This window comes from Mustela erminea, chromosome 10 (genome assembly GCF_009829155.1).
Source record: "Mustela erminea isolate mMusErm1 chromosome 10, mMusErm1.Pri, whole genome shotgun sequence".
Classification (NCBI taxonomy): Eukaryota; Metazoa; Chordata; class Mammalia; order Carnivora; family Mustelidae; genus Mustela; species Mustela erminea.
In genome coordinates this window covers 45,882,283-45,907,496 of record NC_045623.1, presented here as the reverse complement: position 1 = coordinate 45,907,496, position 25,214 = coordinate 45,882,283, and the positions used below count along the sequence as shown (strand labels likewise).

Genomic DNA, 25,214 nt, shown 5'->3' with positions numbered 1-25,214 from the left:
TTTGATTCCCATCCCCCACTCCTTTCTGCCTATCCGTGCTGCTCCTAGGTGCTCAAGGACTGGTATGAGGGGAGCTATTTTCTTTTGGGAGTTATGAAATAATTATATGAATAGTTGTTCACACAGGCTATTCATTGTTATCTTAAAAAGGATGATGAAGATCTTTTTAAGAGAAACATGGGTTTTTATTGTTATAGTTTTGTTTTGTTTTTCAAAGATGCTTCAGCTCGTGCTCAGTTGATCAGCAATTTCAATCCCTGGACATCGGGGAATATAGAAACACAGGATGATAGGATCTCAGAAGAGGCAGATCCCTCTTTGATTACCTCACCCAATCCAACCACGGCATGAGTTCCTCTACAATAATCCCTTCAAGAAATACTATAATTAATGATGTCTAAAGCTTACATGGCACTAATGTGTTTTACATATGTTAATTATTTGATCTGCATAACACCCATATGGAGCAGGCATTGCTTTTATATTCGTTTTACACTGAGGCACAAAAAGACACAGCTTATAAAAGAGGCGGACCTGGGATTTCAACCCAGGCAATCTGTCTCCAGGATGTGTGATTACCCATTACATTATCCAACCTTCAGTTGAGTTTTCGCTTGAATACAGCATGAGGAGTTCACTAGCCTCAGAAAAGGCTTATTTCATTCTTGTCTGTTCTGCTGGTTAGACATGCCTGCCAGTGACCTAAAGTCTTCTTCTCTAATAGTTCTACCTACATAGCCCTCTGGAGTAATAAGAACACTTAATCTGTCAGTTGCCAAAAGTCTTTTTCCTGGGAATTTAAATTTGTCCTCCAAGACTTAACTCATATGTCATTTCTGTGTAAAGTTTGTGTGTGTGATAGTTGAAAGCTGGTGTGTTTTTTTTTTTCTTTTACAGGTCCTGTTGGTCCCACTCTGGTTATGTGTGTGTGCATAATTATTACTGTGTTTGTGAGTTTGGTGATAGCGTCATTTTTTTAAGTCATAGGAGTAGAATTTTCTGTTTCCGTATTTAATTTCTTTCAAGATTGACCCTGTTTGCTGCAACCTAATAAAATCTACTGCTATACTAAATATTGCTCATTAGTCCTAGTTTTGTAGGATAATTTAATAAAACATGAAGAAATGAAGACTCAGAGAACTTGAGTTGCCCAAGGTTTTAGTAAGTGGAATTTGCCCCCAGTTCTCTCTTAAAAAACATATCCAAGTGCTCGCTTTAGCGGCACATATACTAAAATTGGAATAATACAGAGACGATAAGCATACCCCCACCCCTCACCCCGCCCCGAGCGCCAGGATGACATTCGAACTCATGAAGCATTCCATATTTTTGAGTGCCCTTGTCACGGTGAACACCACGTGGTATGTGGAAGTGTTGAACCACTATATTGTACACCTGAAACTAGTATTACACTGAGTGTGAACTAACTAAAATTAAAATAAAAGTTTAAAAAGCAAAAACAAAACAAAACGAAAGACTAGGAAGCAAATGAAAAGTTTGGTATATCATAATTGTAGCGTATGCGTGTGTGTGTATTTACTTCACTAGACAACAGAAGGAGAATAAGAGGAATGTATATAAAGATGATTTTGGACTATTTTTTGAACCACCAAAAGTAAACTGTTAAAAAAAAAAATGCATGCAAGTCCAATTGCTTGCTCTCGCTACCAGATCTACTTTTTACTCCCTCTGTTTCTGGCTTGCCTCCTGCTCCGCCCCGCCCTCCCCTCCCCCATGCAAATAAGGGCATGACTATAGATTTCCAGTCTCGGCAGCCACCTCACTCTCTATTCCTCATTTTTATTTGACTTGAATTGTGAGAAAAGGTGTTGTCCTGATATATTGCCTAATCATAGTGTAGCTTTTGGCTTGATACTGACTCTTTTTAGCCATCTTAACTGCATTATCTGTGATTATGGTTTTTTAAAAAAATCTTAATTAAAGTCGTGATGAAATTAATTCACTGCTGTGCTAATTTCAGAAAAAAAGTATTCCAGAGACCGATGTGAATTAATAGAAGGGGTTTGAAAGCTCCGTTATTGGTCTAGGGGATGATACAAAGTCAAAACTGCTAGCATTATTTTTTTCAAGATTTGGAATGATGCTTCGGAAGGTGTTTGCAAGTTGTATCTACTAGATAGAAATATGCAATATGTCAAGCAATATGAGAACCTGCACTATAAGGAAAGGGTGCAGTGACAGTAGGGAATCTCCTCAAAAATCACGGTGAATCCTAGGGGCATCTGGGTGGCTCAGTGGGTTAAAGCCTCTGCCTTTGGCTCAGGTCATGATCCCAGGAGTCCTGGGATTGAGCCCCATGTCGCATTGGTCTCTCTGCTCAGCAGGGAGCCTGCTTCCCTTCCTCTCTCTGCCTACTTGTGATCTCTGCCTGTCAAATAAAAAAATAAAATTTTAAAAAATAAATAAGTAAATAAGATTTTTTAAAAAATCACTGTGAATCCTAAAAATAAGGACAGTGATAGGGAAGGAAAAAATAGAATTGAAATTCTCACTGTAGGATCTGGGGATAATTTCTAATCTTCTCCAATTTTTTTCTCTCCTTCCCTCTCCCCCTTACCAAAACACATGTGTGGACATGAGGCATTCTTTACTATCATTTTAGAGGTACCTATCTCCGCTTTTATCCTAAATCATTTTCTTCACATCTTTTTCTGTCTAATGAACTTAACAAGGTATTACCAGGAACCAACTGCGATCTCACAACTATGCTAGTTACTCCAAAAGATTCATAGAAAGATAACTACAGTATCCTTTTTAGAATTTTAAATCAGTTGGTAAGAAAAACTGTACAGAGGGGAAACAGCCCTCCTGCTGATATATTCAGTATATCATCCAGGATTAAACCCGTCATGCTAGATATGTATGCTATAAGGCTCGGGGAATTTATTCATTTATCCCAAAGACACTCAGTGAATGCCTTGCATGTGTAGGATTCTGGCGGAGGCCTAGAGAAACAAGGATGAATCAGATATTCTTCCTGACCTTAGGGGCTCAAATGCTACCGGGAGCCACAGAAGCGTAAATGGATGATTAGAAATCACCATGGTTGGGCTTTGCGCGAGGACTGGAAAGACAAGTAGAGTTTTACTATATGCAGAGCAAAGGGAGCTGGTAAGACGGCACAGCTCAGCTCAGGAAGAGGACAAGAGAAATACAGGAGGGTGGAAAGGCACACAGCCTTTCGAGGGAAGAGATTTTAATTGGGAAGAGAATTGTAGAGAGATGGGGAGCCTAGTGTGATTGGGATTTGGCAGTTAGGGTGTTGCTTGGAGGTTGTGTTGGGAAGGGCTGCAGAAAGGTGCCTTGTCATACTAAAAGGGACCCTGAGAGCATTTTTCATGACTTTTATTTTACAGTACATGTGTTATTTTATGGCATAACTTTTTACCTACACCAACCTTAATAGGTTCTACTTCCTACACTCTCTTCTTAGCATGCATAGTGCCCACAGCAAGATATACAGTATGTTTAAATATTTGTAATTTATAAAACTATCTAATTAAATATTAAATGAAGACTGTTCTACATTTCTTCCCTGACAAATATGTCTTCATAACAAGCTGGAAGATAAGTTTTGAGTTTAAGAGTTCCTGGAATCTTCCAAGTTTCAGGCTGAAATCTGGTGGTTTGAGGAAATCCACTGCCACTCTTCCCACACCTGATTACATCCCACACTGTAGGATGTTCAAATCTATCTAGAAACGTCCGTCCACTTGCTTAGCTACGTTACAGCCCCCGGCCCCCCACAACCACACATTAGCTCACCCAGGGCCTAGAAGGATGTCATCTGAGGTGTGGTCCACTCCTAGGAGGACAGATTCCAGGAATAATTCTCCATATGCCTTAGTGATGGACTTGAGCCATGAATCATTGGTACCAAGGATGTGGCCTTGAAGTTGGAATGGGGAAAGGCACAGGTTCCTAGTGGGCTTGTTACTTTGCCCCTGGCACTCTACCCCAGTCAGGGGGCATGGACCGAGAAGGGCCAGAGTTAAGTGTCTGTCAAAGTGCAGGATACAGGCAAGGGGCCTCTCTGACCCAGGTCTCAGAACAGTATTTCCCTTATCCTCCTTGTTCTGATTTAGTTATCTGAAGTCCTTTACTCTTCTAGGGACAGTCCTGATGGTTAGAAATGAGGGCTTGTTATGATGATATTCCCAAAGCTTCCAACAGGATGACTCCTTCATTTAACTATTAATTTTAATCTCCCCATGAAGGACTATCTACAGCAGCCATCTTCCTCCAGAACAGAAACAACCTGTGTGCGTGTGTGTGTGTGTGTGTGTGTGTGTGTGTATAGGAGGGAAGAGTGAGATAGGAAATTCAACTTTCTTACAGGCCAAACATGATGGATTATTAATTATCAAACATTAAACACTTTGCAAACGTCTTCATCTCCTAGTTCACCATATGTTTCTCTGTCACTATAGAGAATACCCTTTTTTTTTTCAGTCACTCTGTCTATTCCACCCCCCCATCTCTACAGCCTGTAAACACTAGAGTGCCCCAGGGCCCAAACCTCAGACTTCTAATCTTCTTTCTCATTTCCATTCTTTGTGTGATCTCATCTAGTCTTCCCAGAAAGATTACCTCCATGCAAAATACCCAGATTTGCATTTCCACCTTGGACTTCTCTGAACTCCAGACTCATGTATGCATCTGCTTACTCAAGGGTTTATTTGAAAATCTATCATTATCCTAAAACTGGATATTAACAATCCACTATAAAAATGGGGGTATTTAATATAGGTATTCAATAATTGATAGAATAAGCAGCCAAAATTGAGTAAGGATAGATGAAATTTAAACGGCACAATGAATTATTTAGGACTAGTAGGAACATTATATCCCAAAACTCCAGAACACACATTCTTCTCCAGTACATGTGGCATATTCATAAAAATTAATGATGTGCAAGGCCATAAAGAGAACCTCAATACATTTCAAAGGATTAGTGTCAAGCAGAGCTTATTTTCTGATCACAGTGCATATAGTTAGAGACTAATAACAGAAGAACTTAAAAACGCTAAGTGTTTGGAAATTTAAAATCAGTAAGAAACTCCTGGTTTCTTTTGGAAAAAGAAGCAATGGATATTAGGAAATATTTGTAACAGAACAGTAGTTGAAAGAGTATTCATCAAAACTTGTGGTATGCAGCTAATGTGTTACTTAGAGGAGAATTTATAGCCTAAAATGCTTCCATTAGTAAGAACAGCTGATGGGACACCTGGGTGGCTCAGTTGGTTAAGCAGCCAACTCTTGATTTCAGGTCAGGTCATGATCTCGGGTTGGTGAGACTGAGCCCTGCATCAGGCTCTGCACTGAACATGAAGCCTGCTTTAGGTTCTTCCTCTCTCAAAGTCAATTACCATATGGTTTCCCTTACTTGTGGAACATAAGAAATAGCATGGAGGGCATTAGGAGAAGGAAGGGGAAAATGAAGGGGGTGGGAATCAGAGGCGGAGACGAACCGTGAGAGACTGTGGACTCTGATAAACAAACTGAGGGTTTTAGAGGGCAGGGGGTAGGAGGATGGGTCTGCCCAGTGATGGGTATTAAGGAGGGCACAGACTGCATGGAGCACTTGGTGTTAAACGTAAACAATGAATCATGGAACACTACATGAAAAACTAATGACATTATTGTATGGTGACTAACATAACATAATAAAAATAATTAAAAAAATAAAGGATTCTCCCTCTTCACCTCCCCCTCTCTAAAATAATAAACAAGTCTTTAAAAAAAGGTAAGAAAGCTGAAAATTCGTGAATTAAGTATTCAACATATTTAGTTAGACACAGAATACAAGAAAACCTTAAAATATTGGACAGAGAGAAACAACAGTGATAAAAGTAGAAATCAATGATGTGGAGGAGGAAAAAGCTTACTTGTGGAACATAAGAAGAGAGCAAATCAAATGTCAGTTCTTTAAGAAAGATAAGTTACTTCAAAACAGGCAAAACAATGGGAAGAATAATCAGAGAACAAAGATAACAAATGAGTGATTCTAAGAAGGAAACAGGGTGGCAGTTACTACACATTGAGTGGAAATGAAGAAATAAAAAGTCTGTATTAAGATCAACTTCATACCAGAAAAAACTTGGAGACTGAGATGAGATAGGCAAATGCCTAAACAACTCTAACTTTTCAAAGTTGATTCACAAATAAGGAAGAAAACTGAAGAGTCACAAAACCTGAGAAACCAAACCAGAATTTATTTATTTTTGTTGGTTTTACTGACATTCTATCAAATATTCAGGAGATAAATTATTCTAATCTTACACAAACTATTCTCAGAGTAGAGAAGGAAAGACATTCCCTTTTGTATTTGTTGAGGCTGACACAATGTGGCTATGAGATCTGTCAATGATCACAGAGAAGGGAAAAGTTACAGCTCAGTGTCTCTTATAGACATTAAGGAAGAAGTGCTATTTAGCCAGCCAAATGTAGATGTAGTTAGAGAACATTTTTATGACCAAATTGTATTTATCCCAGAAATTCAAGATTGGCTTAAAATTGGAAAGCCAATAAATGTAATTCATTACATTAACAGATAAGAGAAAACATTATATGATCATCTCAATACTATAGTAAAAGCATTTGATGAATTTCAACAAAGTAGGAGACAAAATTGTCATTATTTGACAAATATATTTTACAATGTATATAGATGTTTAAAAAGTCCTACTGAGTTACTGTGTTTACCATTTCTACATAGCAGCAAAATATAACTAGAAATATAACATGAAATGTACTTTCATAATATCAAAAAATATATAAACTATTCAGTAATAAAGATACAAAAGACTTTTGAGGATAAAATTACAAACTCTTATTGAAAGGTATTAAAATATGTAAATAAATGAAAACCGTACCATGATCATGGATGAAAGAAATCAATATCATAAAGTTGCCTGTTTTCCACAAGGGAAATTAGGAAATGTTTCCCTACAAGGTAGTAAAAAAAAAAATTCTAAAGCTATAGCAATTATCAGTTTTGTATTGTCTTAGGGATAAATAGCCCAAGAGAACAGCAAAAGTCTAGAAATAAATCTATTTAATGCAGAAACATGGTATATGAGAAAATTGGCATTGCAGATTAGTTTAGGGCAGGGGCAACGACAGATTGTTTAATAAAAGGCATTAGAACAATTGATTCATCACTGAACAAAAAATGAAATTGGACCCTCACACACACAAAAAAAATCAATTCCATAGAGTTTAAATATTTACCTGTGAAAGAAAAATTATAAAACTTTTAAAATAGAAAATAGAAGAATTCCTTTATGACCTATGGATAGTTTAACATTTCTTAAATAAGACAAAAGACATCCACTTATAAAACACAATACATTTAATTATGTGGAATTTTTAAAACTTCTGTTCACTATGGGGCACCTGGGTGGCTCAGTCTGTTAAGCAACAGACTCTTGATTTCGGCTCAGGTCATGATCTCAGGGTTGTGAGACTGAGCCCCGCATCGACCTCTGCGTTCAGGGGAATCTGCTTCTCCCCCTCTCCCTCTGCCCCTTCCCCCACTCGTGCTCATGCTCACGCGCTTGCTCTCTCTCTCAAATAAGTAAATAAATCTTAAAAACAAACAAACAAAAAACAAACAAACCTCCTATTCACTAAAAGACATAATAAAGAGAGGCATAAGAATCCAAAAGCTGACAAAAGATGTTTACTACATTTATCCCACCATTGATTAGTGTCCAAAGAAACAGCAGGAAAATATCAAGCGTTGGGTATTGATTTTCATATGGAACAAGAGAACTCCTGTAGATTGCTCGTAGGAGTACACATTGCCACAGTCTCTTTGGAAAACTGGTTGGCATTTTATAATGATTTTGAAACATGTCCATTACCTATACTAGCATCTCCATGCCTAGATAGAGCCAAGGAAATTTTGTAAATGTGTATGTGGAGACATGTAGAAGAATTTTCACAGTGGCAAAACCTAGAAACAACCCGCTCTCTAACAACACCAGAATGGGTAAACTGACATAACCAAACTATGGTGCCATATACAGCCGCTGAGTGCGTGGGTGTGTTAAGTGAGATAATTCAGACACAGAAAGACAAATACTGTAGGAGTTCTCTTATAGGTAGAATCTAAAAAACAAACAAACAAACAAAAACACCAAACTCATAAAAGCAGAGCAAATGGTTGTTACCAGGGGCTGGGGGGAGGGGAAATGGGAGAGATGTGGGTTAAGGATGTGTGTTTGCAACAAGTGGATAAGTGAGTCCTGGAGACCTAACACTCAGTATAGTGATTATAGACAACACAACTGTATTATAAGCATTAAATCTACTAATAGACTCGATCTTGACTGTTTCCAACAGTAAAGGAATGATAACTAGGTGACACAATAGAGGTGACAGCTAGCACTACCATGGCGATCACACTGCAGTGTAAATGTGTGAAATCAGTATGTTGAATACCTTAACCATACACAATGTTATATGTCGACTGTTACCTCAATTTAAAGAATGAGTGAACTATGAAAATATACATTAACATGGGTGGTTTTCAAAAGAATTAACTTTGATTGAAAAAGAAATAAGTTATTGGTATTCTGTATTATTACATGCTACATGCATCTAAAGTACAAAAAATAGCAAAGTCAAACAACATGTATTTCCAAGAGTATACACACATCTAGCAAAACTATGTGAGAAACAAAGGAAACGGTTAGAATTCAAGATAGTGTTTGCCTCAGAAGGAAAGGAAGAGTGAGTAGTGTGTCAGGGAGGGGAACACAGTAGGGCTTCACCAAATACACAATAATGTTCTATTTCTAAAGCTGAGTAGTAGGTCTATTTTTAAACTATAGATACACGTTTTGATTTGTTTGATGTGTTTCACGGTAAGAAAGAGAAATAAATATAAATGTCTCAGAAAATCTTGGTAAGTCTTGGTCATTTTAAAAAATGATGATCAAATTAGTTATGGGAGAGACAAGTGAAAAAACAGAAGGAGTTGGAAATGTGCTCCTTTTTAAGAAAATTGAAACTGAGAATTACAGAAAACACATAGCAGTGGTAGTTTCCGTAAGGAAGTTAAGGTGTGCTTTACCTAAAAACATCCCCACACAAATGAAAGTCTGCATTTATGTTATGACCTAGGCTAGACAATGTGCATGCATATGTTTTAAGCAAACATCCTTAGTGTGTTTATGAATCTCTTTTTATGATTTGCTCCCTTACTAAGCTTTCTCAAGTAACCAAACGAATACTGATAATAAGAACATGAGATAAGGAGCCTTCGGTGGTAGTGTAGCATGGGATTAAGCTAAAATCTAGTCTTTTTTCTTTTTCCATTACCCTGTGGATGGCAGTTTGTGAAAAAGAGTGACTAGCTAATAGATAAAATATATATCTGTGTGTCGTCGGAGTCAAATTTGTAAGTCCTGTTAACATAAGTATCTCATGTTTCCTGGGAATTCATATCTAACTTGTGAACACTGTGTCTGTTTAATCTGTGCTGACTATTGTGACAGAGACTGCCTGTTTTTCTCCCTCAGAATGATAACTTAGAGACATTTCCCAGGCCCCTTTCATCATAGGTCATAGGGCTGAGTTTCAGTCTGTGGGATACAGGTGCCAATCATGAGCAAGCCTTACATGTCCAGTCAACAACACCACCAAAAAGACCAACAAACTAAACCTGCCATAAAAACCTACCAGGTACGATCTGCGGTGCATTCTCCTTGCAGCTAATTTGGATGGAGGAGACCCTCCAGCAACACCTGAGAGACGGAAGCGGTGAGCGGTGGATCCTCAAGATGGAAGGAGCCTTAGTCATCAGAACACAACTTGCAAGACAGTCTTCCTGACCGGGAGGACCCGCACTGAGTAAGGAATAAATTTCAGTGGGGTTTATCTATAACAGCCATTAGAATTTACTGTACACTAGATCAGAAAACCTAATAGCTAAGGGGAAAAGAAAAAGGAAAAGGAAGGCTACAACTGTATGTCTTTTTCTTCTCCCTAGAGAAGACATACAGAGCAGGCCAAGAAGTCTCCCTAGAGAAAACGTCCAGATGTCCAGACCACGTTCACCAGCTGGCTGGGCAGAGCCAAAGAAGAAAGAGGGCAACTCTTTTCATTTGCTGCCTGATGGTCTTTGTAAACTGTGGCTAAGGAGTTTGTAGCCAGAGTTATATTTACCAGTGGCCTCATTAGCTAGCCAGTGATGGGACGCAAGGCCATTAAAAGCTTGAGTGGAATTCATAGGCATTCATGGATCCAAAAAATATTTATTGAGCAACTGTTATACGTCAGAAACTGTCAGCACAAACAATGAATTTTGGAACACACACCACACACAAATAAAATAAAATTAAATTTAAAAAAAAGAAAAAAAGAAACTATCAGTGTTTCTGAGTATACAGTATTGTAAAAGTAAAAGTATTTTCCAAAGTGGAAATACCAGAATTATTAATGCCAGAATTATTGGATATTGAGTGTCTAGATTTTATTTATCCAAAAAGCCCTCTATGCTCTTGGCAGAAAGGACAATTTCTTTGTTTTGTTTAGCTACACCTTGAATTTTGCTTTCCCCCCTTCCCAATAGAAATAATCATGTATTTTTTAAAGATATAACGGAGACTGCTGGTACTCCCAAAATATCATTGTGATTCACTGCTTTTCTCTGCCCTCATATAACTAGGTGGGGCCATATGACCAATTCTTGCTGGCATAAAATTAACAGAAATCTGCGTGCTTTCTAATCTGAGGCAGATAAGAGGTTAGGTCTTCTCCACACACACACATACACACTCTATTCCACCCAGTAGGCTAAAAGCAAGGGATTCTGGGATCCCTGACTTGCAAGTTGGAAATATTAGGGTCCCCAAGACATAGCTTGGCTAAGAGCCATATAGGATTGCTACATTGACTGCATTAATCCAACTAGATTTAAGGCTTTATTCAATGAACGGTCTCCTTATAAACACCAAAGCCTGTGTTACATATTAAAACAAAGGAAAACAGTAAAAGAGAAACATGATTCATTAAATGTTAGAGAAGAGCAAGGGAAAAGATACAATCCCAGCCCCCCTGGTGTATTACTGAAGCGCTTCTTGTTGAAATTGGCAAATGAAGGTGCAAATCCCCACCCCTTTCAGACACCTCACCAGCTTGCTCTTCCAATGCCACATGTAGGAAGCTGAAATGAAAGGGTTTGAATTATCACATGCAAAGGCCTTGTTTATTTACCACATCTCTGTGGAAGTCTGAAAATTCAACATTAAAATAATTGGAAAATTTTGTGAGTCAATGTGGAATTACTGATGATTTCTTTTTCACTCAAGGGAATTGATTTAATTGGGAAAGAGAATTAAAGTGCTTTATTAATGTTGCTAACATAATTATCATTAAATATTATTAATACACCAGCAGTGATATATGCAGTGATATGCTATAGGGAGAGTAAATGAGAAAAAAATAAAGGCCTTGCATCAATTTGTTAGATTTGAGAGGGAAGAGCTCTTCCTAGAGCAGGAATTTTTGTATGGTATTTGTAAAAGCAATCGGATCTTTTCTCAAAGTCTGCTGAAGATGAAGACAGCCAAGAAAGGGTACTTTGGATGTAAACAGCTACTGTCTTCACAATGAACATTAACACCAGCAAAGAAAATATTGAAAAGATGATGTTGCATGCCCTCAAAGCAGGTTACCGTGCTACTCTTTTCTGTAAAATGCAATTTACCTAGACTGGCATGGGTTGGAATGGTTTCTTCTGAATATTTCCCCTTACGGTTTTTGTTGTTGTTGTTGTTGTTGTTGTTGTTGTTTAGTTTTTCTGTCAATAATCAACCAAGCTTCCCTACTCTGTGAGAAAGAGCTGTTTATTCTTTAAGCAATATATGCATTCTTTAAGAATTATGCTACTCTTGCTCTGTTGATAGCTGCATTTACGAGCCAATTCAAAATTCAAAATATTTGCCTCAGATATTAGCTACGGGGAGTACACATTCATAAAGATATGTTCCTGCCGCATAATTTCCTCTTTCTTATTAATCACCTTTCTGAGCTCCTTGTTTGTCAGACTCCAGCTTTATTTCTGTATTTTCTAATCAGCTAAACGCACGTCCTAAAGCAAACAGGTTGTGTCAGCACGGCGTGACCAAAAATTCTAGCGTAAGGAAGCACAGTTGGTTGGTGCGTTCAACCAGCTCCCACTGAGATATGATAAAATGTGTCTAAACATGTAATCATAATCTCCAGAGGTAGGCTAGGGCTGGCGTCAGACTTTTTAAAAATCTCATCATGGCAATCTACAAAGGGACTGTGTTCCGTTGAGAAATTTGCATAAGTTCCCGAGTAATCACAAGCCTTACTTCTTCAATTGTCCCTCAGACCAAGTTCCTATTACCTCTGCATTGACATGCCAAGTGAAAATAAGCTGTTGGTGTATTCAAAAAAACAAGGGCTCCGGTTGTATGCATGGATAGAAATATTAATTTGCTTTAGAAATACTGATCTAGTGTACTCAGACAACAAAATACCTAGGATTGAGTTTTTGTGCCCTTGTGCATAAACAGCATCATAGTGCACAATAAAAATCACAGAACCACAAGCATTCAGGTCTGGAAAACATCTCGCATGCTGTCATAGGTCAATGCCTTTATTTTCAGAGAAGGAAACGGGGCTCAGAAGACTCCAGTGGCTAGCTGAAGATTACAGCTAGTTGAAGGTGGAACCGGGTCTTTGAAAGAGTCAAGTTCAGGTCTTTGAAATAGTCAAACATTTCTCTTGTGTATACAGTGTACACGGTTGACTAGATAAGTCATGAGTGACTTATTCAGTACCCAAACGATCCATGAGAATATCAGTAAATAGAGCTATTAATTGATTACCTGTGGATATTTGGAGAGGAACTTGAAAATGCACCAAAACTCACTCACTTTGAATTTATTATAACTAACGTTTATGGTGACACTACCATGTGAGATCACAGAATTGGGGAATTTTGGCACTTCGTATTTTAACATCTAATAAACCCTCTAGGATATTCTCTAGGAAGCCACACCTCGCCCTCTGCACATTTTAATTTGCATAGGTTCATCAGTACACAATCAGGCAACAGAGAGCACCAGGGACGGGAACATTTCCATTTTCATGGGGAGAGATAAAGGATGACAAAGGGATTATGAGAAAAGGCAGACTAAATCTCTGTACGGACTAAAGCCCTGTACTTTCTCTTTTTTCCTTTTTTCCCATTTTTCTTTCCCTCTCCTTTTATTCTCTTTCCTTTCCCCAGGGCTATCAGAATTAGAAGAGTGGGATATTTCAGAAATAGATAGGGGGATATTTACTCTGTTTTTTATTTTATTTTATTTTATTTTGAGACTCCGACTATATAAAAATAAAAGAATAACAAATCAGGATTACAGATTAAACATTTTCATTTAATAAAGTGACAATTTTAATACACATGAAGAGATATAATTGCATAATTCATACTAAAAATATTTTTAAAGAATTATTTCATTGCAAAATATACCCTGTGATCTGAAATGGTGCCCAAGCCTAAAATTGTAAAAAGGATGCCCTCTTGGGGGTGCCTGGGTGGCTCAGTCAGTTAAATGTCCAACTCGTGATTTCAGCTCAGGTCAGGATCCCAGGGTCCTGGGCTCGAGCTGGCATTGGGCTCCATGCTCAGCGTACAGTCTTCTTGAGAGTCTCTTCCTTTCCCCCATCCCTTGCCCTGCATCCCTCCCCCTCTCAAATAAATAAACAAGTTTTTTGTTTTTCTTTTTTTAAAAGGTGCCCTCTTTCTAACCTATCTGTGGGATTGGAGTAGAGAAGCCAGGATTTTCAAGTTGAGGACCTTTTGGGCACAGATGCCAACCAAGTACCCACTCTTTCCCTTCTACCTCACACCCCACCTTAATAATCAGTCTTTCCTTTTCTTCCCTAGTGTGTACTCAGGGATAGCAGAGCGGTTTCAAGAAGTGCAAGATCCAGACCATTCTCCAGCCCTCTCTCTGGGGTTCAGAGTCAGGGAGGTCAAGATTAGTTGGGCAGCTGCTTATCCAAAAGGGAGCTCACTCAAGGAAACACTAACAACTGTCTCAAGGGAACAAAAATCCAAGTAAACCAAGTAAGAAAGTAAACAGGATAAGAGTGATTTTGATTTTGAGACCAGACGCAAAGTCCAAGGAGAAACCAGAATGAAGAGCCAAGGGACACGCGCAGATGAGGGCAGCTACTGAACTGAGCAGAGCAGGTGAGGACTGAAAGGCATTACAGAAACTCTACAAAGGGCTGGACCTTTTTAGCCCATTTTTATTGGCCCCTATGAAGAAAGGGGGTCTTATTCTTCCCATCATCTTGAACTTGGATAGGGAGAAGTTTGGTTCAGAGGTGAGGACAGAGTTAGTGGGAAGATAGGAACAAAACCATCTTCTAATCTTCCATCTCTTTCTTCTCTCAAAGCTGACAGTTAATGTTCATTACTCAGGAACTGGCCATCTAAAATCCTCTCGTCCATATCCTAGATGTCTGTTCTCTATCGCTCCTCTACCAGAGTGAACATGGAAAGGAAAGGAAGGTGAAATCCAAACCAGTTAGAATCTGACTTGGTAAGACGGCTGAGAAAACCACTTAGCTACAACCATTTTTAAAAATTACATGGACTTGGGGTGCCTGGGTGGCTCAGTGGGTTAAAACCTCTGCCTTCGGCTCTGGTCATGATCCCGGGGTCCTGGGATAGAGCCCCGCATAGGGCTTGGTGGGGAGCCTGCTTCCTTCTCTTTCTCTTCCTGCCTCTCTGCTTACTTGTGATCTGTCAGATAAACAAATAACAAATATTTTTTTAAAAATTAAAAAATAATAAAATTACATGGACTTAATTTCACCACTGTCACTGGCCTTGTTAAATCAAACGTTTGAGAGCTGGCAGTTGCATAAAGCTTTATCTGAGGAGGTTGACTATGGCCACTTCTTTTTTTTTAATGCTGTAAACTTCCCACTAGGTTTTTAGCCTTGAAATTCTGTGCAAAACTAGTATGCATATTGATTTTTCTGGAGTGATTGTCTACAGATTCCATTAGATCCTAAAAACAGGTTAGTGACCCTGGAACTGTAAAAAAAAAAATCTTGTTCTTTAGCTTTCACATTCATTCCCTGACCTAAGCAACTTCCTTCCGGGTCAAAAGATAATTTACTTTGTTCTTTTTACATGTGTCGGACATCAAAATGGCCCTAGAGCAGACACAATACACCATTAGAAACATTAGCGTGTTATGTAAGGCATACTGAGCACAACTGACTTGACGCTCCAAGGGTGTGACCAGATTGTTGCAAAGTGCAGACTGAAGTGGGTGGGGCATCTGTGCACCACAGTTTGCCAGGGATGCTGAGGTTCAAGACCTGGTCACCTTGCTTTAATCCTGTCCTATACAATTATGGAGAGTAACAGGAAAAGGGATCTGAGCTTGAATTTCAAGCAGACTTTCCCCACAGAGAGGAAAGTAGGCAATCGTTCTCATTATCATAAACATTATTATGTTTATCATAAACATTATTAGTCTTCCTCAGTGAAAGACAAAATGGAAGCTTCTCTGTCTGTGTTAGATGGCTTAAATATGGCCCTGCCATCTAACTGACGGATAGATCAGAGGACTTCCTCCAAAGATCTCTGAATATCCAGCATTTTGTAAAGTGAGACTTCTGTCTTGTATTCCTCCAATATACCTTGAAAATGGCCATAAATGACACCTTGTTACAAGAATGTATCTTCTTTAAAACCGTCTACGGCAGGTGTCTAGATCTTGAAGGCACCGAGCCCTCTCTCAGTTCTGTCAAATGCACTTAGGTAGGACGTTTTTTCCTACACTTCAACTGCACTTCAGTGCCTGACCCTTTGTCTAGATTACTGTTTTCAGCTAGCCTGCTGTTTGGCTGAGCCCCATGGCTCTGATAACGTCGTTTGGAAGGGTCTATCTGAAAATGGAGAGAGCCATATAAATTGTACTTAGAAGTGTATACATTTGAAAATTTAATGGGACCCATCCATCACTCCTGGAGACCAAAATGATGATTTCATAGATCATGTAATTGTTCCAAACACCTTCTCTTGACAACCCTCATCTTTGAACTTGTACTTGTTTCATTTATTGCGGCTATTTGGATCATTTAAAATTTAGCCCACTTTTCTCCAGGTGATTTATTTAGTGTTTATAAGTCCATTTTGACATCTTCTTCTATTTCTTCCACCAAAAAACTCTCACCCTTATGATCTTAGTAGAGGCATCATTTATAGCCAGAAAAGCATATCTGAAAATGCATTACCTTTAAATAGTAGGATTCATCATATCTGAGTTCATATGTCTGATCGCCAAAAAGCCCCATTTCATTTCAAAAGAAAAATTGCTTCTGTCAGTGTAAACAGAATGCATTATCCTCTTTTAATAACCATTCTTAAGTATGCTGCTGTATTACTTTTTCACAGCTGTATTCCAATAAGCTGTAGAGTAATTGCCAGTTCTCCTGTCTAATAGGTTCATTATTCTTTTGCCATAATTGCAGCCATTAAATGTTCAATTGTTAAATTTCCACTCCTACGTTTACTTAGTGTTACATTTTATAATGGGGCATGTCATTACAGCACCCCAGTGGCCATGGCTGTTGTTCAAAGTATTTCTAAAAGTCAATGAGATCTCTGTGAAATAGGTCTTCATTTTTTTATTTGTTCAGATATCCCCCTCCCCAACCTTCCTTTCCCTTTTTTAGATCTCCTAAATAGGCTCTGGCAAATTGGTAGATTTTACTAGAAGTTTGAGGACCTGACCTGGGCTGGGAGACATAAAGCTGAGCCCTCAATGTCTGTGAGCAGTGCTTTCACACTTTAATGCCATGATTCATATATAACAAGGTGATCGAGAGTGAAGATTTCACTAAGGAAATTAACACTTAAGACTTAATGGTTTTTTCAAAAGCTCTGATTTATCTTTTATCATGTTAAATTTGTAGGGCTTTTTCATCAAATGAAAGATACCTTGATCAGAGGTGATGAGATTGTTAACCCCGTCTGCAATGCTCGTGGTAATAAAGCAAATGCCCTCCCTTTATTGCTTGACATTTCTGGATATGTCACATCCTCGGGTCTGAGCCTACCTATTCTGTCTGATGCAGTGAACTGTGTTACTTTGGGAAGTTATATTGGATGAAGATGGTCAGGGAAATGGTAAGAGATTTTAACTTGCTGCATTGTAGTTGAGTATCTCCTAATTTGTTTGGCTTTGTTTCTTTGTTTCTTTGCTTGCTTTGGGGTTCCAGTGTTAGATTGAAATTTCTTTTGTAAGACATCTAGTATTACTTAAGTACTCAAATATTAGCCCAAAGCTTTGATCTAGGTCACGTTTTATTTTTAAAGAGTTTTCTAATCGTCTATTCATCAGTTAATCATCATCACTTTCAAGGTTATTTTATTTCATTTCCATTCATTGCATTAACTTTTATTTCCTTCTGAAGCTAAAAATGATTTTTACAGTCAATGGGTTAGCATTGTAATTTTGTCCAAGTCATACCAGCTCTATGTTCTTTTGGGAATCTTCTATGATTTAGAGTAACTTTTATTTTTTTGATAAGAACTATAGAAGCCTTTTTAGTAACATGGTTCATGGTACCAGGTGTGGTATTGATCAAGTTATATCCCTTATATCCTAACCACTATGACACACACAACCACTTCCTCTGCTCATTTGCCCTGCTGTTAGTAACAATAGTAAGCTAGCATTTGTTGAATGTCTTCTCTCATTCTGTCTCTGTACTACATGGTTACATACATTTTCTCATTTAATCCCTAGGAGGTAAATATACATACTATTCCCACTTTACAGATAAGGAAACTGAGACTCAAGAGAGGTAAGTAAATTGTACAAAGTTAATAACCAAGAACTGAGCTCAGAGCTCACATTCTTTTTTTTTTTTTTAAAGATTTTATTTATTTGACAGACAGAGATCACAAGTAGGCAGACAACTAGGCAGAGAGAGAGAGAGAGGAGGAAGCAGGCTCCCCGCAGAGCAGAGAGCCCAATGTGGGACTCGATCCCAGGACCCTGAGAGCATGACCTGAGCCGAAGGCAGCGGCTTAACCCACTGAGCCACCCAGGCGCCCCCAGAGCTCACATTCTTAATATCTACTTGACATTATAGTAGAGGGAGTCCTGCTATAAATAGTGAGAAGAACTTGGATATATTTTTTCTTAAAGATTTTATTTATTTATTTGACAGAGATCACAAATAGGCAGAGAGGCAGGCAGAGAGAGAGAGGAGGAAGCAGGCTCCCTGCCGAGCAGAGAGCCCAATGCGGGGTTCTATCCCAGGACCCTGAGACCGTGACCTGAGCTGAAGGCAGAGGCTTTAACCCACTGAGCCACCCAGGTGCCCCCAGAGCTCACATTCTTAATATCTACTTGACATTATAGTAGAGGGAGTCCTGCTATAAATAGTGAGAAGAACTTGGATATCTTTATGAAGTAGCCAATGTTAAATAACTTGAGAATTCTGCCACTTTCCTAGGCAGACAGTTCCAGGAAACAACTTGCTAAGGGTTACAGGGCAAAATAGATACCCAGGACAGAATTATTCCACTGTCAGTTCTCCTCCACAATAAGCTAGCTCACAAAATAGACCAAAGGAAATAACTGTAAAATTGACTTGAGAGTGGTTTATAGTTTATTAGTCCCAGTAACTTTCCTATAAAGACAAAAGTAGACTTAATATATTTAACGTGGTTGTGTCCATCCCAAAAACTCTATCAAAGTGTTCAGGTGTCTTTCACATATCAGTAATATAAATTTTGCAGTAAGACTTTAGATATAATTTGATTGCTGACAACGAAAACCGAATGACATTTCTTTTTCTTCTCCCTGGTTATATTGGCTTTGCAACATTCCCAAAAGTGAACATTTGTTGTTGTCAATAAAGCAGTCAGCTGTGTCACTTGGGGAAGAGATATATGGAGTAGGATGGTATTATTTTGACAATCACTTTCTTCCAAAGCAATACAGTAAGTGTATCTTATTTTGCTCGTTGACTCACAACACAATGGTCAAGATGGAAAAAGAAAGAGTACAGCATAGGTAGGGTCGATAAGAAAGCCATATTGTGTGATTAACAAGAAGCAGCACATTACCTGATGAAGTCAAAGGTGTCACCCAGGGAGAATGACTACAATGGCTGCAGAAATAATTGGAAAGAGAGTGAAAAAATAAGCATCCACATGTCTGCAAATAGCTTCCTTGCCTATCTTATTAAGCAGGTGATCTTTTGGTGGTGCCGTAGTTTAGAAAATAGTCAACTACCAAAAATAGAAGTTGTAAAAGGTTTGCCAACCATAAAGTGGTTACCTATGCAGTGCAAGATAAAATTATCTACTTAGTGCATGATGAAACTGGCTGATCAACTCTTGAGAGTTTGCTGAAAAGATTGAGTATAAAGTAGTTAAAGAAATGGGTGTCTTTTCTGCTCAAATTCTCTTTAGATTTGAAATGTCACGAAGAATTTATACGGCCAAAGAAAATACCTACAAGATCCATCACTCTAACTACTGAGTACATTCAAAACCTTTTATCAGAACTTTGAGAGTTCCAATAACAAAGTCTGTGCTCATTTATTCAAGTTAACTATTTTATATGAATGGGTTTGACTAAAAGTGCTTATTTTGATATATACATATGAAGATTCAAATGGCAAGAGAAAGGGATCATATGGTGAGTTTTTCCCTGCTCTGTAGAAACATTGAATGACTTAAACCCCTCTCGTACCCTTGTTTCTTAAAAGAAATAAAAATGCACACATTAAATATGAGAGGTTCAAAAAGGTTTAGAAAAGTCTAAACTGAATGTTAGATGGAAATCTTATCCAGATGTGATTCCGTTATCCAAGTCCAATCCTGTAGCAGTCCAGAACCCAAAAGATTCACAATGCCAGAACGTTACAAACGCAATGTAGGAAACCTCTGGAGAAATGGAAGGTAGTTGGCTCCCAGTATGAATGCTGGGTGGGAAAGAGGCAGGGAGGAACGTAGGGTAGAAGAGGAGCAGGAAGGTGGGGAGAAGTTTTCTCATAGTGCTTTTTCTTCCATCTTATATTACCTTAAGTATGGCTCCAACCCAACTAATTAGGTGTTCTGTCTATTGTTGGTAAAGAAATGCAATCTTCTATACTGAGCTTGTATCCTGAAAACCTGCTAAACTGTCTTATATTTAAGCAACTCCAAAGTACATCTTTTTATACATTTTAACACCTCTGAAATTGAAAGGAATCTTATAATCTAATTTATAATCACTGTTTTTTAGGCAGTAGTCACCATTGCCTGTGCATGAGTGAACTTGGTCATAGCTGATGTTATGACTTCAATTGAATTGTGCATGTAGTTAGAAATACATGTGTTGAATGTGACTGTCAGTTAAAACATCTTTAAAACAATTACATTATTATTAAGTTTTGGAAAGAAAAGTTACTGAATGCACAAAAGGCACAGAAATAGAGCAACAGAGCATAAACTAGATAATAATGTAGTAAATATTCATTACGGGAGGAATAATCAAAATATATTTACTTACAAAACAATAACTGAGAGCTATTCAGAAAGAAAAGCAAGAAAAATTCCCGTAAGTAGATAAAGGTATGTGACAGGTTGTTACCACGACAAGTACAAAATAATTATCTACCATACATCAAGCAGTATGTATGTACCATACATCAAGCAATTATCTACCATACATCAAGCAAAAACAAAACAATTATCTACCATACATCAATCAAGCAAAACTGAGGGAAGATCTTCCTTAAATCCTGGAAAGACTGGAGAAAGTGACCAAACCCTCAGTATAAATACAGATTAATTCATGCAGTATGCAGGGCTATTGTGAAGGTAGTGTCAGATTTTATTTGGCATCATTTCTTTTTCTTTCTTAGTAAAAATAAGAAGTTTTAACAACTGGTAAAAATTACAGACTCAATGTAAAATAATATGAATTCTAATAATGCTCATCACCCTAGTTGAAAAATGGTAACTGATTCTTTATAATCTTTTTATTTCTTTTTCTTGCCTTATTGTGTTGGTTGGGATCGCCAACAAATACTAAAAGAAGGAACGATGAGAACCTGTTTTCTTTCACTGATTTCAAAGGTAAAGACTTCAATATTTCACTTTGAACATGAGGTTTAATAAAAACTGTTGTAAATAACTTTATGGGTTAAGAAACTTTTCTAGTTTGCCTAGAGTTTTAGTTATAAATAGATGTTGTTTTGTCAAAGAATTTTTCTGCATCTATGGAGATTTTTTCCTTTTCATCTGTTTGATGTGATAAATTACATTCATTAACTTTTCTAATATTTAACCAATCTTTAATTCTTAAACTAAACCCAAAATGGCCATAATGTATTATGATGCTCTATATATTACTCCTGGATTCAACCTAGTATTTTGTTTAGAGTTATTACTTCTATGTTTATACACAACCTTTTTCCTTTCTCGAATAATCTTGTCTAACTCTTAGTATCAAGATTAAGTTAGTCTCGTAAGGTCAGTTTGGGAACATTCCTTCCTTCTCACAACTCTTGAATCATTTTTTGAAGATTAGAAGTCACTTTTGTCTTAAATTCTTGGTAAAATTTGCCAGTGAGGCCATCTGGTCCTTGAGTTGCAATGCAGGAAGAATTTTGACTACTAATACAATTTCTTTAATGTTTATTGCTCGATAAGATTTCCTATTTCTTTTTGAGTTGCAGTGGTGAATATAGCCTGTTACAGAACACAGTCTATTTATTTTTTATACTGTACTTTGTATTTTAACAAAAGATAACCTACTTAATCTATATTTTTTAATTTCCATAAAACTGTCTATAGTTAATATTTTATTACATTTTAATGTCTGTAGCTTCTACACTTCTACACTACACTTCTTTGTATAGTTTGTGCTATTTCTTTTTTGCTACTTCACTCTTGTGCACAGGTTTCTTAATTAAATTAGTCCTTTTTGTTTTTAAGATTTTATTTTTTAAGTGATCTCTATACTCACCATGTGGCTTGAACTTACAACCCCAAGATCAAGAGTCACATGCTCTTCTGACTGAGCCAGCTGGGTGCCCCGATTAGTCTCTTTAAAAAACAGTTTGTCTTTTTAGTTCTTCATATTTAAAGTTTTAATTACATTCATTAATTACTACTCTTACATTTACTTTTCTTCTTTTGTTCTTTGGGTTTATTTCCCTGTTGTTTTCTAAATCGAATTTGGATAATTACTTTATTGATTTTTTTTTTTTTTTTAGTTTTCTTTCTTTTTAAATACCAGCATTTTTATACTATAGGCTACAATTTTCCCTCTAGGTTTTGTTGAATCCCACCATATTTGATAAGTGCCATTATCATTTTTGTCAGTTCAAATGTTTTCCAATTTCCCATGTGATTTCTTTTTTGATCCACTGGTTTCCTAAAATTAAAAAATGTATGGGGTGCCTGGGTGGCTCAGTGGCTTAAGCCTCTGCCTTCGGCTCAGGTCATGATCTCAGAGTTCTGGAATCGAGCCCCGCATCCGGCTCTCTGCTCAGCTCAGTGGGAAGCCTGTTTCCTCCTCTCTCTCTCTGCCTCCCTTTCTGCCTACTTGTGATCTTTATCTGTCAAATAAATAAATAAAATCTTTCCAAAAAATGTATTTTTTAGAATTTCCAAATATATAATTTTAAAATTATTGATTGATTACTAGGTTAAATGCATTGTGATCGGAGGATGTATGACTCCAGTTCTTGAATACTTGCTGAGATCTGTTTTATGACTCAGATAACGTTCAAATTTTGCATATGTTGTAAACAGAATGTAATCCTGGTGTGCCTGGGTGGCTCAGTGGGTTAAAGCCTCTGCTTTTGGCTCAGGTCATGATCTCAGGGTCCTGGGATCGAGCCCATTGGGATCTCTGCTCGACAGTGAGCCTGCTTCCCTTCCTCTCTCTCCGCCTGCCTCTCTGCCTACTTGTGATCTCTGTCTGTCAAATAAATAATAAATAAAATCTTTAAAAAATTTTTTTAAAAATAAACAGAATGTATTCCTGACAGTTGTTGGATGCAATGTTCTGTATATGTCCACTGCATGAATTTTGCTACTCATATGGCTGAGCTCCAGGAAAAATCAATGAACATAAGCGTGGTACAATTGTCACTAATGATGAAACCATATGGCAAGATATGTTCAGAAATCATATACCTATGACATTTTGTTCATACCCTCCAGTGATGTATTCAATTTTCAACATAACGTTACAGAATTAATGATCACAGATAGATTGATGTTGGGCCACTTTCACTATTCTTTTCCCACGAAAGCCAACATAATTACATACAAGAGATTTTGGAGCATCTTTGTATTATACTTACACAAAATGTTAAAAAAAAAACCTAGAAAAACAACTACTACGTGTTAATAAAAGAAACAACAAAAATTTTAGTACCGTATATTGGAGTGAACAATATCAATAAAGTAGGGTCTGTTAGCACACAATGAAATGATTCATTTGCAGTAAGCTGTTGAAGAAGCAATCAAACTCATTTGCCTTGAAAATTCAAGTATACCTAATACCTGCTGAAAAAATTCTGCCATCATTCTTCTCAAAAGAACAATCTAAAATTATTGTGCATTCAGTGAAAGCTGAGATGTAGATGGAGATTTTTATATGACTCTTTTTTTAACTTGAAAGTTTACCATATTGTTGTACTGTCCCATTTCTAAATCCAATACTTAAATTTTTTTCTCAATTTGATGGTTGTAGGAAATATTAAAAGCAAAACTATCCAAAATTAAAAACCTATGTGTGGGCATCAACCTTAAGTTTACTTCAGAAAATAGTCAGATGTGGTCTTCTTTAAACAATAGCCAAACCCTCAGTTTTCTTCAGTAAAATTGCGTCATCACCATAGACCAAATTCTCAGGTTCTTGAGTTGAAGCGAAGTTATGATTTTGATAGCCCATTACCATTACAAAGAAGGAATGCGTTATGACTGGTGCCAACACTTCCATCAAAAAGCTCTATACTAAGCTGAGTGGGAGAAATGATACCTGTTTCTCACCTGACCCTAATTCAAAGTGTCTGCTATAAAAATGCAATACGGTGGTCACAGTGTCACCAACAGAACTGATAGCGGTCAACGGTACTGAGGAAACCCATGTGCCACTCTAAAGGTTTAAAACTCAGTCACTAGGGGTGCCTGGGTGGCTCAGTGGGTTAAAGCCTCTGCCTTTGGCTCAGGTCATGATCCCAGGGTCCTGGGATTGAGCCCCGCATCAGGCTCTCTGCTCAGCAGGGAACCTGCTTCCTCCTCTCTCTCTGCCTGTCTCTCTGCCTACTTGTGATCTTTGTCAAATAAATAAATAAAATCTTTAATAAAAAAACCCCTCAGTCACTAAAAATTTTAATATTTAAATTATAATTACGATTTGGTACAAAATTTCAAATTTTATGCTTATAGAATAGAATTTATTATATTAGGATGGCATTTATGCTTGCCTTCAGTTTTGGTAGACTATTGATTTCAATACCCTACTGAAATGTACCTTGGATGAAACTCTGGAATATAACCTAGAGATAGTCTTCTATGTGTGCTTCGAGAGTTGTGTTCAAAATTGTTCACAGCAGCACTGTTTATAATTTTAAGCACTGGAAGCACAAATGCCCGTCAACCTTAAATTGAAACGTAAATTGTGATATATACATACAATCAAATGCTACTTAAAGGTGAGAAAAACAAACTTGAGGTAGACACATCAACAGAGATGAATCTTAGAAACATCATTGTAGTGAAAGAATCAAGTCACTGAAGATGACTGTGGTAGAATTCCATTCATGTAAATTCAGAGCCAGATAAAATTAAACACAGATTGTCTGAAGACACATCTGCAGGTGTTAAAACTATTTCTAAAAAGAGCAAGGGAAGGATAACACAAAATTCAGGATCCTGGATACCTCTGAGGAGGCGGCAGTGGAATGGGATAGTTGAAGAGCACTTAGGAAGCTGTGAGTTAGTGATAATGTCCTAGTTCTTGAATTAGTTGATGAATTCATATGCTCCATCATGTCATTATGAAGGAGAATGAAAATAGCAGCCTATGCATAGGCCAGTTATAACAGTGTGCCATGAACCAAGAATTAGGACTATTATAATCTGTGCACCTAAG

The 25,214-nt window shown here is 37.5% G+C and overlaps 1 pseudogene; it reads left to right on the top strand.

Moving 5' to 3' along the window:
• Nucleotides 1-1,206: 1,206 nt before the first annotated feature.
• Nucleotides 1,207-1,331, top strand: LOC116568358 (annotated as a pseudogene).
• The last annotated feature ends 23,883 nt before the right edge of the window (nt 1,332-25,214 follow it).